At 44.9% G+C, this 14727-nt stretch overlaps 1 protein-coding gene across 1 annotated transcript in view; it reads right to left on the bottom strand.

Moving 5' to 3' along the window:
- Window positions 1-13748, bottom strand: part of LOC100619480 (collagen alpha-1(XIII) chain) — a 127088-nt gene extending 113340 nt beyond the window's left edge. The window contains exons 1-3 of the mRNA XM_056796487.1: window positions 13723-13748; window positions 7554-7589; window positions 2220-2246 (exon numbers count right to left, since the gene is read on the bottom strand). The gene's annotated coding sequence lies outside the window, so the exon portion shown is untranslated. The remainder of the gene's footprint in view (window positions 1-2219; window positions 2247-7553; window positions 7590-13722) is intronic.
- Between the last annotated feature and the right edge of the window lie 979 nt (window positions 13749-14727).

The following is a 14727-nucleotide window of genomic DNA, read 5'->3' as shown; positions in this document are numbered from 1 at the left end:
ACTAAGTTGCAGAGCTGGGATTTGACTCAGGGCCTATGACTTGAAGGCCTTTGCTTTTTCTAATGTACTCATTAAGGACTAGTCTTTTGAAGCCTTGATTGTCTTTACCACTTGGATGGGCTCCTTAGCTTCCAATGAGATAAGACCTTAGAAGTCATGAGATCATAGATTTTGAATCTGAAGGGACCTTGGAGGCTATCTAATGCAGTCCCCTCATTTTCTAGATAAGGAAACTGAGTCCTAAAAAGAGTACATAACTTGTCCATGCTCACATGAATAGTAAGAAGCCAAAGCTAGGATGCAAATGCTGGTCCTCTGACTCCAAATCCTGAGGTCTTTTCACCACCCCAAACTGCCTGGGACTCTTGCCCTAGAGCTAAAGTATAAAATGAGTTGGGAGCCCACTCTAGGAGCCTGAGGACTGCTGTGTGCTTAGGTCCAAGGTGGCCGATGATCCATATCCTAGGGCTAATCTGGATTGGGACCAGTGGCAGGATTGGAACTGGAAGAAGAGAAGAGAGAAGCACCAGGACAGATGGAAGTGGGCTAAGGACACAGGAGGGTTAGCTCTGGAAGGAGATGCTAGGGATCATCTTGGCTGATGTGTTCTGACCCAAACTGAATGGAGATCTGTAAGATATCCAAATTCAGTGTCTTACTATTCTGCACAAGATGTAGAGGAAAAATCAATGAAAAGGAAAAAAGGTTATATGGCTGCAATAAATTCATCTCTACCAGTCATCCTTCTACAAGGACTCTCAGATAGTTATTTTAGTTTTTCTACATCCAAATCATTGCCCTTTTCCCTAAGGAAAGCATATCTCTTAATAGAGTTAAGGGGAAGCCAGGTAGCTCAGTGGATAGAAAGCCAAACTTGGAGATTGAAGGGCAGCTAGGTAAGTTAGTGGATAGAAAGTCAGACTTGGAGATGAGAGGACCAGGGTTCAAATCTGACCTCAGGCACTTCCTAGCTGTGTTAACCCCCATTGCCTAGCTTTGTTGCATCCTGGCTTTGGCTTCTTATTATTCATATGAGCATGGACAAGTCATGCACTCTTTTTAGACTTCAGTTTCCACATCTGTAAAATGAGGGGACTGGACTAGATGGCCTCTAAGGTCCCTTCAGACTCGAAATCTATGATCTTATGACTTCTAAGCCCACTCCTCTGCCTTGGAACCAATACTTAGTGTTGATTCTAAGATGGAAGTTAAGGGTTTAAAAAAAGTGAGTCAACTAAAAGATTTGGATTTCTTAATCTTAATTCTATCAACAAGAGCATCCTCCTGGTGGAGATGATGTCCTGGATGTGGAAAAGAGGGGAGGCCAGAGGCCCCAGCCCTCCTTGCTCTGGGCACAAAGTCTCTACTTTGTCCAAGGAATCCAAGGAGGAGGGGATGGTAATGAAGGATCTGTGCCCATGTGCCCACATGGCCAGTCATGGTATATATGGGAGTGGGGAGAAAGAAGGGGAGACAGGGGGAGGAGGAGGAAGCTTGTGTTATCGGAAAGCCAGAAAGACCAGCCCACATTTCCTGACCCAGTTTGGAGAACAATAATAGTAGTGGGATGAATGAAATCAAAACAACCAGGCTGGGAGACTGGAGGGGGTGGAAAGGATCTGGCCTCACTGCTGGGGTCAGAGGTACAGAGAGCAGATGTGATGGTCCGGCACTTACACACTGAACAAAGTTGAAAGGCAATAAATTGCATAGTGGAAGGAACAGGGGATTTGGGGTCACTGAATCAGACTCAGAACTGGAAATGGTCTCTAGATTCTAACTGGGCCAAGATCACGGATTCCCTCCATCGCCTTCACCCTAAAAGGTTATTCGATCCTTGCTGCAGACCTTCAGTGAAGTCGTGCTGGTCTACCTCCCCCAAAACAATTCATTCTGCTTTAGGAGAGCTGTTATTCACAAGGTTCTTCCTGGCCCTAAAATGGAATTTATTTCTTTGCAACTTATAGCTCACAGGACCCAGGAGACCTGAGATCCAGTCCTGCCTCTGCCATGTCCTACTTGTATAACCTTCTGCAAGCTGCTTTCCCTCTCTGGGCCTTAGTTCATGTTCTATGCAATGAAGAGGCTGGACTAGAGAGCCTCGAAGGTCCTACATGTGAGCTTTCTCCTTAGTCTTTCCTAAGAGGCTTTGGGGCAGTAGGAAATCAAAGGGGTACAGACAGAGGAGCAGAAGTACAATCAGGAAAGAATGGACTCACCTTCTCTCCTGGTTGGCCCTTGAGTCCCTGGGGTCAGTTACACCAGCCACATGTAAAACAGAGCGAAGGGGAGACAGAGGGAGGACACAAAAGGCGAGACCAAGGAGAGCAGGGAGAAAAGAGAGAAAAAGATATGGGAATCAGTATCAATGGCACATGGATCCCAATGGCATGCCCCATCCCCAGCCATGACAAAAGAAATGAGATAGCTGCTGGTGCGTGCTGGGTTCCGTGTTCAAACAAGCACATGTCTGGATATGTAGGTGGAAGTTCCATTCTTCAGCCCACCTCCCAGCCCTCTTCATGTCACTTGTATTGTGGTTTAAGGAAAGAATGCCAGACTCAAGGTTGGGAAATCTGGGTTCGAATCCTTGGGATAATAGTGCATGTGTGACCTACTTCAAGGAGTGGTTATGAGGAAGGAATTTTAAGAGTGCTTTAGAAATGGGAGCTATGCTTGTTGCTATTATTATTATCACTGTCAGAAGCAGCCTGGTCTAGTGATTAGAAGTTGGTCTTACCAGGGTTCAAATCTTGCCTCTGACATCTATGGACTGTGTAACTCTGTAAGTCATTTTAATCTTTTGGTGTTCTAGGCAACTCTAAGACAATAAGTTGCAGAGAAGGTGCATTGGAAGGGGGCATCCTCTCATCTGGGAATCCTCTCCCTCAACAAGGAAATCACTGGGATGATCCTGGGGTCCATTTCTAACCCCTGTCTATGACTTCATCTATTACAGAAGGGAAAACTGGTAGACTGAGGAGGACCCAAGGTGGGGTTGGCACTGTGTAAGAAATTCATCCAGCATATGCACCCATATGTGTGTGGTTGTGTGTGTATGTGTCTGTATGAGACAGACAGACAGACAGACAGACAGACAGACAGACAGAGAGAGGGAGAGAGAGACAGAGAGAGGGAGAGAGAGAGACAGACACAGAGAGACAGAGACAGAGAGAGAGAGAGAGAGAGAGAGAGAGAGACAGAGACAGAGAGAGACAGAGAGACAGAGAGAGAGACAGAGAGAGACAGAGAGACAGACACAGAGAGACAGAGACAGAGAGAGAGAGAGAGAGAGAGAGAGAGAGAGAGAGAGAGAGAGAGAGAGAGAGAGAGGAGAGAGAGAGAGAAACAGAGAGAAACAGAGAGACAGAGAGAGGGAGAGAGACAGACACAGAGAGACAGAGAGAGAGAGAGAGAGACAGGAGAGAGAGACAGGAGAGAGAAATTGGGATTGAGAGAAAGCATGTGGTGTGGGATGTGGTGTGTGTGTGTGTGTGTGTGTGTGCGCGCACACACGTGTATGTGTGTGGAGTTTGGAGAACTCACATCCAGATCAGAAAAGCTGACCAGAAACGAATTGTTTCCTGGCCTGGATGAAGAGCTCTGGTGGGAGGAAAAGTCCTCTTGGGATTCCTCTATTATGGTCAAGTGTGCTGAGTGGGGAGTACAAGCATTCCACAAGGTCAATGCTTTGGCAGCCAGACAAGCCATGGATGGACTGGTGAAGCAGGATGGGAAGGCAGGGGGAATGTGGGATGATGGATGACCAATCAATGAAAACTCCACAGACGGAGGTTTGGGACCAAGTAGGTAGGACAGGGGACGAGCAGGCTGATTGAAGACCCCTCAGTTTAGACAAAGTGACTAAAGACCAGCCTTAAGTCCCCCTTTCCCTAGTCAAGGAAGAGCAAATCCCCTCATACAATGCAACTCATGACAATTGAAGGATAGTATCTCTCTCTGGATTTGGAGTGAGAAGTCCTATGTTCAGACCTTGGCTCCACTCCTTCCTGGCTGCATAACCTGCCTTCTGGCCCATTCTCTCCCTAGGCGCTAGTTTTCTCAACTCTCCAATGATGGGCCTGGCCTGCTGGAGATAATCTCCAAAGCCCCTTCCAACTCTGGTTTATATATCGTTATAATCCTTGAATTTAGAGCACAATGAAGAAGACCACTGGGCAACTTATGCCAGTATCCCAGACAGGCAGTCTCATGAAGCAATTTTTACCTTCAGATACACTGGACAGGCTGGGCACAACCTTTAAAAGCCAGGAGACCTTGGAGGACATGAAGAAACTCCCACCTTGCATGATACTTGGTCTCTGGAGGCATACTGGGTGGAGGGATCAGACTCTTCCTAATTCATCCAGTCTTAAGCCCACAAAATACTGATAATGATCAGAGCTCACATTTACATAATCATTTGAGGTTGGCAATGCCAACTTAAAAGGTTGTATCGTTCCTTCTGATCCTCACAACAATCCTGGGAAGTAGGTGCAGTTATTATCATCCCATTTTACAGATGAGAGAAGTAAGGCCCAGAGACTGAGCTGATTATTTGTGGTCCTCCTGACTCCAAGTTCAGCACTCTCTTTATGGCAACACTCTGAGCTTTGCCTTGGAGGAGATTCATATTCAATTATGCCAGAGCTCAGTTTCCTTCTCTGCCAAAGGAGAACTCGGTGGTCCCTAAGGTCCCTTCTGACTCTTAAATCCTTATGAGCACATGGCATTCAATGGTGGGGCAGGCTAGTTGTTTCTTGGCCCTTCCCACATGTTCTCAGCACAGGGTGAGGGACATAGTTCCTGCCCCCAATGTCGAAGGACCAGAGGGGAAATGCCTTCTCTGCTTTCCTTGGCAATAGGTAGAGCCAAGACCTTGAAGTAAGAGAGGGGGAAGAGGAAGCTGGATGGCTTGTCTAGTGTTTCCATTAGGGAAATAAGGAAGTGGGATTGTTTATGCAGGGATTCCATTAGGCATGTCTGCTGCCTGGTGGGATGGCTTTGGGCCCTCCTGAAAATCCAAGGGGGAGGAAGACGATGACATCTGCTTCTTACTTCAAGCACCAGCTACAGCATAGATTGGCCAGCTGTGACGCTGTGTGAGAGTGGTGGTAATGATGACAATGATAATAATAATAATGATGGCAGATCTACTTCTACAGTGCCTTAGAGTTTACAAAGCATCTTCCCCCGAAGTAAGGAAGAAAAGTCTTATGCTGGTTACTAGTTGTGGGCCCTTGGCCAAATTCCTTCCCCTCTGAACCATAAGTTTTCTTCTATGTAAAATGAGACTAGATAGCCTCAAAGGTCGCCTTTGGAACTAAGTCTGTGATCTATAATCACTGTTTTACAGAGAAGGGAAACTGAGGCTCAGCAGGATCAAGGAACCTGTCTAAGATTACACATGGAGCAAGTGGTAAAGCTGTGCTCTCACCCCAAAACCAATGAATTTTTTTCATCATGTTTAAATTAATCTAAATTTAGAGTTCTTGAGGTGCTAAGAAGGGAGAGCACCTATCAATGAGTTCGTGGAAATTAAGGGAAGCCCCATTATCCCAGAATCCTAGAAACTTACAACTTAAAGCAACATCAGGGAATGGCTAGTCCAACCCAGACCTGGAATCCCAGCAAAATGTGAGCTCCTCGATGGAGAGGGAGGGCAGCTTCATTTTTGTCTTCCTAGTCTGAGTGTGGTAGAATAGTTTGGCAGGCTGGCCTCTGATTAAGGAAGAGCTGAGTCTGGGGGGCCAAGAACAGGTGTCTTGGTGGTCAATGCCCCCATCACCTCTGTAAGACTCAGTTGTGGCAGTTTTGCCCATCTGCATTGGTTGGTTGAGATTTCTTTCCCAGGAGCTTCCAAAGCCAGTGAAATAATTGCCACTTTCCAACCCAATTTAAAACTAAACTAAAATATATTTTACACAGTAAGCACCGAAGGGGTTTTTTTCCATTGAAAACATAGATTTCCTCTCGAATAATCCTACCACACTTGGGACTGTGGTCCCTACTTGAAGTTTACTGTACTCGTCCCCTCCAGGCTACCCTAATAATCTTAATGACTGTTTGTGGTCTGTAGGGATCTTGGGGGAAAACATATTTGTGATGTGGTTGATATGCCTGAGTCTGCTCCAGTGATGGTGTGGGGGTGGGACAAGGGGCTGGGTATGGATGGATGGATCAGGGAGGATGACAATGATGACAAAGAGGGCAGAGCTGGTGGCAGGTGTTAAAGGGAAATTAGCAGGCAGGCAGCTTCTTCTGCCCTGCAGGATTTCTTGCTCCTGCTAATTTCCCTTTAACACAGGCCAGGGTGGAATTATCCACTGGGATATGGTGAATAGCCATGGTGGAGAGCTGGAAGGGCAATAGGAAAGCATCCATGATATATGCTGGCATGCCTGGCGGGGATCCAGCCAACTCCCACTTTCTGTCCACATACAAGTTGTCCCTGGCAAGAGCTAGACCATGCTCCTTGGTCCTACTCTAGGTTCTTCCTACGTGACACTCAGAGATGAAGGACAGCACTACATGCCTTGAGGATCTGCCCTCTTTCCCCAAGGAGAAGAGGCTCCTGACTGGAAGCAATTATACTTTCAAGTTGGAAACACCCTCAGGACAGATAGTTAGAGAGGCAGCTATAATATAGCAGAGAGATAGATCCCTGGGTTTGGCATCAAGATGTCTGACTTTGTACCTGGGCTCTGTCACTTAGGGACTATATGATTTGGAAGCAAGTCACTCAGCATCTCGGAAACTCAGTTTCTTCATCTGTAAAATGGGGATAATAATACTTATGCTCCTGGCAGCCAAGGCTACCATGAAGATCCAATGAATTCGTGGATATACTATACTGTGTAAATCCAAATACACTAATAAAAAGGCACACATTAAATATTAATCATCATTTGGGGGTTTTCATTCCCAAACATTATAAATCTCAGCCTTTTTACAAATTTTCTAAGGATTCTGGGTTGGATTTTGCTGCTTAAAGTCGATCTTGCTTTGTGAAATAGCCGGATTCCCCAAAGGTTGGCTGTAAAAACAGTTTCTTTAAAAGTGAAGCTTATTTGGGTCCTGGATGGGCACCGACCTAGGGCAAGGGGATGGGAAAAGTGGGTGTCCATGTTCTTTTGGACTCCCACCCTTGTTGCCCAGAGCCGATTCCAGGCAGAACCCACAGGACATCTAAATATCAGCCATTGGCCTTGAACTGGCCTCCACACACTGCAGGGAGAAATCTTTCACATATGGTCTAAGAATTCTATTCTTGTGAGTCTTCTGGGAGTGTGTCTTGAATCTGTTCCTGACTTTTGAATTCTGTTATGGCAGGTTTCTGCATAGTGGAGACTGTTGTATAATGGCAGACTCCCATGTGGAGGGCAGAAACCTTGCTCCAGCCTGTGGATGGGACCTTTAACTCCATCCTTCTCTAGATAGAATGGGCTCTAGGTTCACCCACTGCCAAACTCAGATGGTCTGGATGGCGGAGCCAGGACCCAAGAAGCAAGCATGTGGGCAACACAAGCAGAAAGATGCAGGTTTCAACTCACCACTCGTCCCGGGATCCCAAGGGCGCCTTTGTCTCCCTGAGGAGCAAGGCAAAAGAGATCAGATGAGGGTAGAGGGGCATGGAGTCAGCCTTCAATCAAGGATGCTAAAGTCACCCTGGCAGTCTCCTGGGCATGAGAACATGCTTTACATGAGTAGCCACCAGCGATGTGCCTCGTGACAAATTAAAATGTGGATGCCTTCCCATGTGGGGGCTCGTGGGAGCGTAGGCAAAACGCCCATGGATTTGGAATACATACCACATCGCTAGGCAGCCACAATGTGGTGGAGCCCACCAGCGCCCTCCCCAACTTTGCACTTTGAATTTAATTTGTATACATTTAGAATATCACAGAGAGCTGATTAGTGTGGATAAGGAATTTCCTGAAATGGCAACCTGCATTCAAATTCAAACTATTTGAAGTTATCCTTGATAAAATACGATCATTAGTTCCAACCCCCCCAAAATAGTCCATGTGAATTCAATTAATGCTACTACACCAGCGGGGTTCATTATTCACACGAATCCATATGCTTATGTCCAAAAAACTATTCATGATCAATATTTATTTACATTATACATTATCTGTAACTCTTTACATTCATCCTATCTATATTTTATATTTTCTTATCTGTTATTTCCTACCAATAAAATATAAGCTCCTTAAGGGTAAGGCATGTTTCTTTTTCTACATTTGTATCCCCAGCATCACACACAGTACTTGGAACATAGTAGGTGCTTAATAAATGTTTGCCAGTGAGGAATGGAAAGAAATTCAGAGTTGAGTGACCTAGACTCTAGCCTTGTTTCTTCCATTAACCAGCTGTGTGACATTTAGTAACTTATAGTCCCTCTCTGAGCCTCAGTTTCTTCTTTTATAAAAGCAAGGAGGCTGGAATGGTTGCTATAAGGGTCCTTTCAACTTCAGATGGCAATATTGACTACAAAAATAATAATTCCTCTCTCCATAGCATTTGCTCATTGACAAAGCACTTTCCTTTCAACAACCATGTGAGATAAATAATGACGATTCTATCCAATGGAATGGAGGTTCTTTGAGGGCAGGGGCCATTTTTCTTTTTGCCTTTCTATGGCCAGTACCCAGCACAGTTCCCACCATATGCTTGATAAGGGTTTGTTAAATTGAATTCCATCAAACCCCTATTTTACAGAGTAGGAAACAGAGACTCAGACACTTAAAAGTGATTTGCCTACAATCACTGTGCTGGGAAGTTACTGGAGGAAGAGCTGGGTCTAGATCCAAGACCAGTGGTCCTGCCAATGTCCCTTTCTCCCAGTTCGTCTCGCTGACCTGACAGTTCCAGGTGGCATGCTTTGATGAGGGTGGCTGCACCTATTTTACAGAAAATAAACACTGAAAGCAACCCTCCCCTTAGCAAATACTAGGCTAAAACTGAAGACTTTCACTCTGGTTTGGTCATCCCAGGACATTTGGGTAAGATGAGTAAAAGTCTATCTATTTCCCCCCATCCCCTACCCTTAAAAAAGACGGGAAAGTCAGAGCCAAATCACAAGATTCAGCTGCTCTGGGAAATGGCTTTGTTTGGTAGCCAGGGGTTACATCTTCCCACTCTGGAAATCTCCTTATTGAGGGTTTGCCTCTCCTCTCAGTAAAAAATGTTTTTTTGCCATCATACAAATGCAGACCTTGTAAATTCTGGGTGGGGAACTGGAGTTCACTGTTGGCCGGGAAGAACGGAAATCATTTGAACGCAGAAAACAAGATGGTATCTGACCAAGTGTGTCTGGTGGAGGAATTGCTGGGTTCTATAGCCCAGCTGGAAAATTAGTGAGTTGTGGGCAGTCCTGGGGCCTGCTCTCAGTCTGTTCCCCTTATGGAGGCTAGACATGACCTGAAAAGCAGACAGACCAATGGAGAGAACCACTGGAATCATGCAATGTCTATGTCAAAATGGTGACAGGGAATAACTAGGAACAGACTCACCCACTGGGAGCTTGTCTACACTTCTGGTGTCAAGATCCGTCATTTGTTTTCAGTAAAACATTCCACCTTCCTGAAAGTCAGGAGTGCCCAAGAGCAAAGGATTTTCCTAAAGGGATTTGGATAGCTCCAGAAAGGCAGGGATTGTTTTGTTTGGGTCACTGTATCCCCAGCACCCAGCATGGAGTCTGGCACACTTAATGAGTGGTTGTTGACTGATTAGCTATCAGCTAACTCAATCTTCCAGATTTTGCAGATGGGGAAACCAAGGCCCAGGGAAGGGAAATGCCTAGACCAAAGCCACATGGTGAATTACACAGTTCAGGTGTAGACCCATCTTCTCCCAATCAATTTCCTGATTCCTGTCTAGTGTGTCTACCAGTGTGTGACACATGGCAGTCATGAATAAATGCTTGTTGAATTGATTGGAATTCTCATAGCAGGGATTCTAGGATCAGTGTGTGGAACTGTGGAATAAGTTAGATTTAGACTCAGAGGGCCCAGGTTCAAATCCTAGCTTTTCCACTTATTACCTGGGTGTCTTGGGCAAATTGATGAACAATCCCCACCCCCACCCCCAGCCTCAATGCCATCATCTAGGGAATGGGAAGGTTGGACTAGAGGACCTCTACTATCTCTTCCAGTTCTGAATCTGTGATTCTAAGAGGATCTGAAATCCATCTTTCTAGGAGGTTCATAGATGACAATCCCTCACAATAGAGGTATAGGCAGAGCCATGATCCATGAGTTTACTGACGCCTCTTCCTTCCTGGCCTTTCTCCGAATGGTCTTTTTTGCCATAAGTTGAACACAGTTAAGCATTTGGCTTTTGAATGACATTTCATGATGTGTATATTGGTGTATCTATTAGATATACACATGTGAGTACTTGAAATTAATGTTATTTGCAGTCTTGGTCATAAAATGCACGGGTTAGGATTAGGTACCGTTTGGTGAAGAGTTTGGAAATGGTGTCTAGTAGCTTCTGCTCTGTGAATTCTACCCTAAATGTTTTTTAAAGGTGGACTTTGGAAGAAAAAAAGGCTGCCCCCAAGGGTTTGATGCATTTAACCCCTGCCCACACTCCTCCCAGGATTTCATGGAGTCGATCCACGAGTCCTCCCAGTCAGTTGCTAGTTGTAATGCTGCTAGTAAGTACTACGGAGCCAAGTACAGTCCCAAATGTCTTTTGTTATTAAAGTAACTGGTTCAGGAGGGAGCTGTTTAGTTTCATGAACTATAGTAGTCACTGGCTGTTAAAGGACTGCAGTGTTATTACCTTTTGAAAGGTGAGGACTAGGGAAGAGAGGAAATAACGTAATGCTTGGGAGAATTGGAATCATTCTGCTTCAGATTTGGAGAGTCTAATCCAGAGGCATGTGCAGGAATTTTGTGCCTAGTGTAGGAGGAAGGGAGAGGGGGGAAGGGGAGGGTTTAGATATAGGGCCAGGTATGTGGCCACTGAGGGAAGGAAATGCCCTAGGAGGGAGATCCACAAGGTGAGACTATGGAGAGGAACTCACCTGAAGGGTCCCTGATGGGAAGGGGTAGGACCAGGTCAGGATCAGTGCCCTCTTAAATATTGGCACCCTGAGCCAAAGTCTTGACCATTCCATCCTAGTTATAGCTCTGCCTAAATTGAATACTACTTTAGAGTTAGGGAAGATGGTTGGTTCTCTGATTCCTAAATAGATTATAATATATTCTTTCCCTCAAGTAGATTGTATTGTTTGTAGTGTTGGGTTAGTTCTTCTAGTCCCCAAGGTTATGGAGTCTGAGCCCCAAGTTCAAATCCTTACTCTGACATTTACTCCTTGTATGACCTTAGGGAAGTCACATCTTTCTTGAGCCTTAGTCCTCCCTCATGAGAGGGTTGGACTAGCTGGCATCTGAGGTCTATTCCAACCAAAAGAGAGGAAAGCAGTTTCAACTATAGATCTGGGCTCTTATGGGCCATATCCTTAGTTTCCCAATTTAATCTTTGTGCTAGCCCTCATCCGCTAGGTCTGCTAAGTAGAACGATAACTTTATAAGATCCTTACTCAACCTTCAATAGCTCCCCATTGCAGGGGCAGCTGGGTGGCTCAGTGGATTGAGAGGCAGGTCTAGAGATAAGAGATCCTAAGTTCAAATCTGGCCTTAGACCCTGCCTAGTTGTGTGACTCTCAGCAAGCCACTTAACTCCCATTGTCTGGCCCTTATCTTACTTCTGCCTTGGAATACACAATATTGATTCCAAGCAAGACAGAAGGTAAGAGTAATTAAAAAAAAAAAGCTCCCTGTTGCCCATGAAATTAAGAGGCAGAGCATGATGGATCAAATAATTGGCTCTAGAGTCCCTCTTGAATTAGTCTCATCTTTAACTGCTCCTTGACACTTGAATTAGACATTCCATGTACATCTCAATAGACTATCTGAAGCAAAAACTCATTATCTTTTTGACTCCCCTATTGTTATGGAGGGCACTACCATTCTCCCGTTTCTTCCAAACATTCAACTGTGCCATCCTTGACTCTTTACTCTCCTCCAATAAATCTTGTCTCTACCTTCTGGCCACCTGGTGATGAATTCTTTAGCCAAGGAAACCCATGAATCAAAGTAAAATGCAAAATGATCTTAATCCTGTGTGGAGAGAGCCTCTTCCACATCTCTTGTGACATTCCGTTCTCTTCATTCACATAGCTGCAACCTTAGTTCAGGCCCTTTTCATCTCATACCTTAATTATTGCAACAGCCTTCTCATGGATCTCCCTACTTCAAATCTTTTCCCAAACTGGCCCATGCTCCACTCAGCTGCCAAAGGGATCTTTTTGGAGCAAAGGCAAGACCACATCACCACCGTATTCAATCAGTAGTCTTTTGTAATCCCCCATTCCCATTCAGGATCAACTAGAAAGCCCTTGGCATGGCATTTAAAGCCCTTTGTAGCTTGGTCCTTTCCTACCTTTCCAGTCTTCTGCCACTCTGCCACTCTTCATTTACCCGACAGTTTGTCTACACTGGTCAACTGGCAACTTTTCAATCATGACACTCCCATTCCTATCTTCATGTCTTTGCATGGATCCCCTGTGCCTGCGACATCTAGTCATTCTTTTGATTTCCTTCAAGACAGTTCAAATCCTACCTTTTTCAGGGGTTTTCCCATTCCCTCAAACTCTCTTTGCCTTCTTATTTCTGATTACCTTCCATCTCTTCTGTATCTCTCTTAGATGTACCTAGTTATTACATAGAATGTATGTGCCTTGAAGGCAGGGACTGGTTTTTTTATTTGTTTTGTTTTGCTTCTCTTTGTATCCTCAGGGTTTTGCTTAGTGCTTGACTTATAGTGATTAATAAATGTTTTTTGGCAGGCCAGCTATCCTTGACTCTTCCCTATGCCCTCCTGTAAAGTATAATAGTGGCATGGTTCAAGAGCTGGAAGGAACCTCAGATGTCATGAAATCTAACCTCCTCATTTTACAAATAAGGAAACTGAAGCCCAAATATATTACACATTTTATGTAAAATCCTTCAGCCTTTATGAAAGGTTCACGGCAATACACTCTTCCCACTGAGTGACTTCTAACCAGTAAACTAGCTACCTAGTGCTGAATTCTTTGGCCGAAACAACCCATGAATCAGGTAAATGCAAAATGGTCTCATTTCTATGTGGTAGGAACCCTCTTCTACCTCAGTGTCCATGGGAGTAGAGTAGTGGGAAAGGGGGCAGTGAGAGCTGAGAGTCAGTGACATGATTTTAGGACATCTCGCACACTAACTTAGCTGTCGAGATGCTAAGTGTTCAGATCTGGTACTTGGGAAAAACCAATATTCTGTTCTTGGTACAGAGTGAGAATACCAAAGAAACATGAAGTCCAGTCTATTTAGGAGTGTATGGGGGATAGTTTGTTCTTCAGGGGTTCTAGCAGCAGACAAAAGGTCAAAGATGCTCTGTCTCCAGAGGCTAATATCTATTCAGCTTTGGATCCCAGGATTTTGTCAAAGAGAGAGGGAAAGCTTCTTATTTGGACACAGAAGCAGTGATGGTGAATGGTGAAGGATCTCCTTCCCTGGTCCCATGGGATAAGTCAACCAACTAAATAAAGGAGTGGAGTGTATGTGGAGTAGGAAAAGATTACAATCACCCAAAAAGCCAGAGTGAAAGAGATGAGGGAGAAGGATGAAGGAAAAAAGGGAGGCCAAGAAAAGAGAAATGAAAACTATTTACCGGAAGTCCAGGTCTTCCTGCAGGACCCTGGGAAAGAATGGGGGGGAGAGAGAGAGAGAGAGAAAGAGAGAGAGAGAGAGAGAAAGAGAGAGTGAGACAGAGAGAGAGAGAGAGAGAGAGAGAGAGAGAGAGAGAGAGAGAGAGAGAGAGAGAGAGAGAGAGAGAGAGAGAGAGAGAGAGAGAGAGAGAGAGAGAGAGAACTCATTAAATTTAATGCGGGACAAATAGAATCCACCTCAGGACAAAGGGGGTATTACATTCACTCAACATTTCTGAACCTTGGTCTCCTCATCTCTCCACGAGAGATAATGGTACTTACCTCTTAGAGTTGTTGAGTGACATAAGCAAGAAGCTCTTGAAGGGTCATATTAATATTAAAGACTGTTACTCAGCTACAACACAGTCACATCTTGTCCTGTCCACTCCCCCAGACCTGCCTCTCTGTATATGAAGCTGAGATGGAGGCTGCCATATTGATCTGGAAGGGACTATAAAAGATTTTGGGTTTGACTTCCAGAGGAAGAAACTTGAGATACAGCATTAGGACTTACCAATTTCACATGGTCGGTAAGCATCGGCACCAAATTTTGAACCTGGGTCTTCTAGGCTCCAATTCCTGTGCATTTGGGGGGGGCAGCTACAAGCCCTCTTACCCTACAATCCTGTAATTTTAATTGTTATGCTCCCTGGACCTATTTCATTATATATTATTGCTTCGAAAGCCCTGATCTCTTGGGAGAAAACACATATGTCATTTCTAAAGAGCGGCAGCAGGGAGACACCTTTGTAGAGTAGAAACTGGGAGCCAAGACTTGACTACTATTTCTACCCTCCTTATGGGTCAGGCATCTGCTACTCTCCAAAGCTAAAGAATAAGCTGTGACTCCGATGCAATTTTAGCCCACCCTGGGACTGATCTCATAGAACCTTGGTGTTAGGGTCACTCAGTCTCCACAGAGGGACCACCTAATATGCTAGGGGACTAACTCAAGGACTCTCTTGAAA

Source organism: Monodelphis domestica, chromosome 1, assembly GCF_027887165.1.
Source record: "Monodelphis domestica isolate mMonDom1 chromosome 1, mMonDom1.pri, whole genome shotgun sequence".
Taxonomy (NCBI): domain Eukaryota; kingdom Metazoa; phylum Chordata; class Mammalia; order Didelphimorphia; family Didelphidae; genus Monodelphis; species Monodelphis domestica.
The sequence above is the reverse complement of the archived record's forward strand: the minus strand, read 5'-3'. Positions and strand labels throughout refer to the sequence as shown.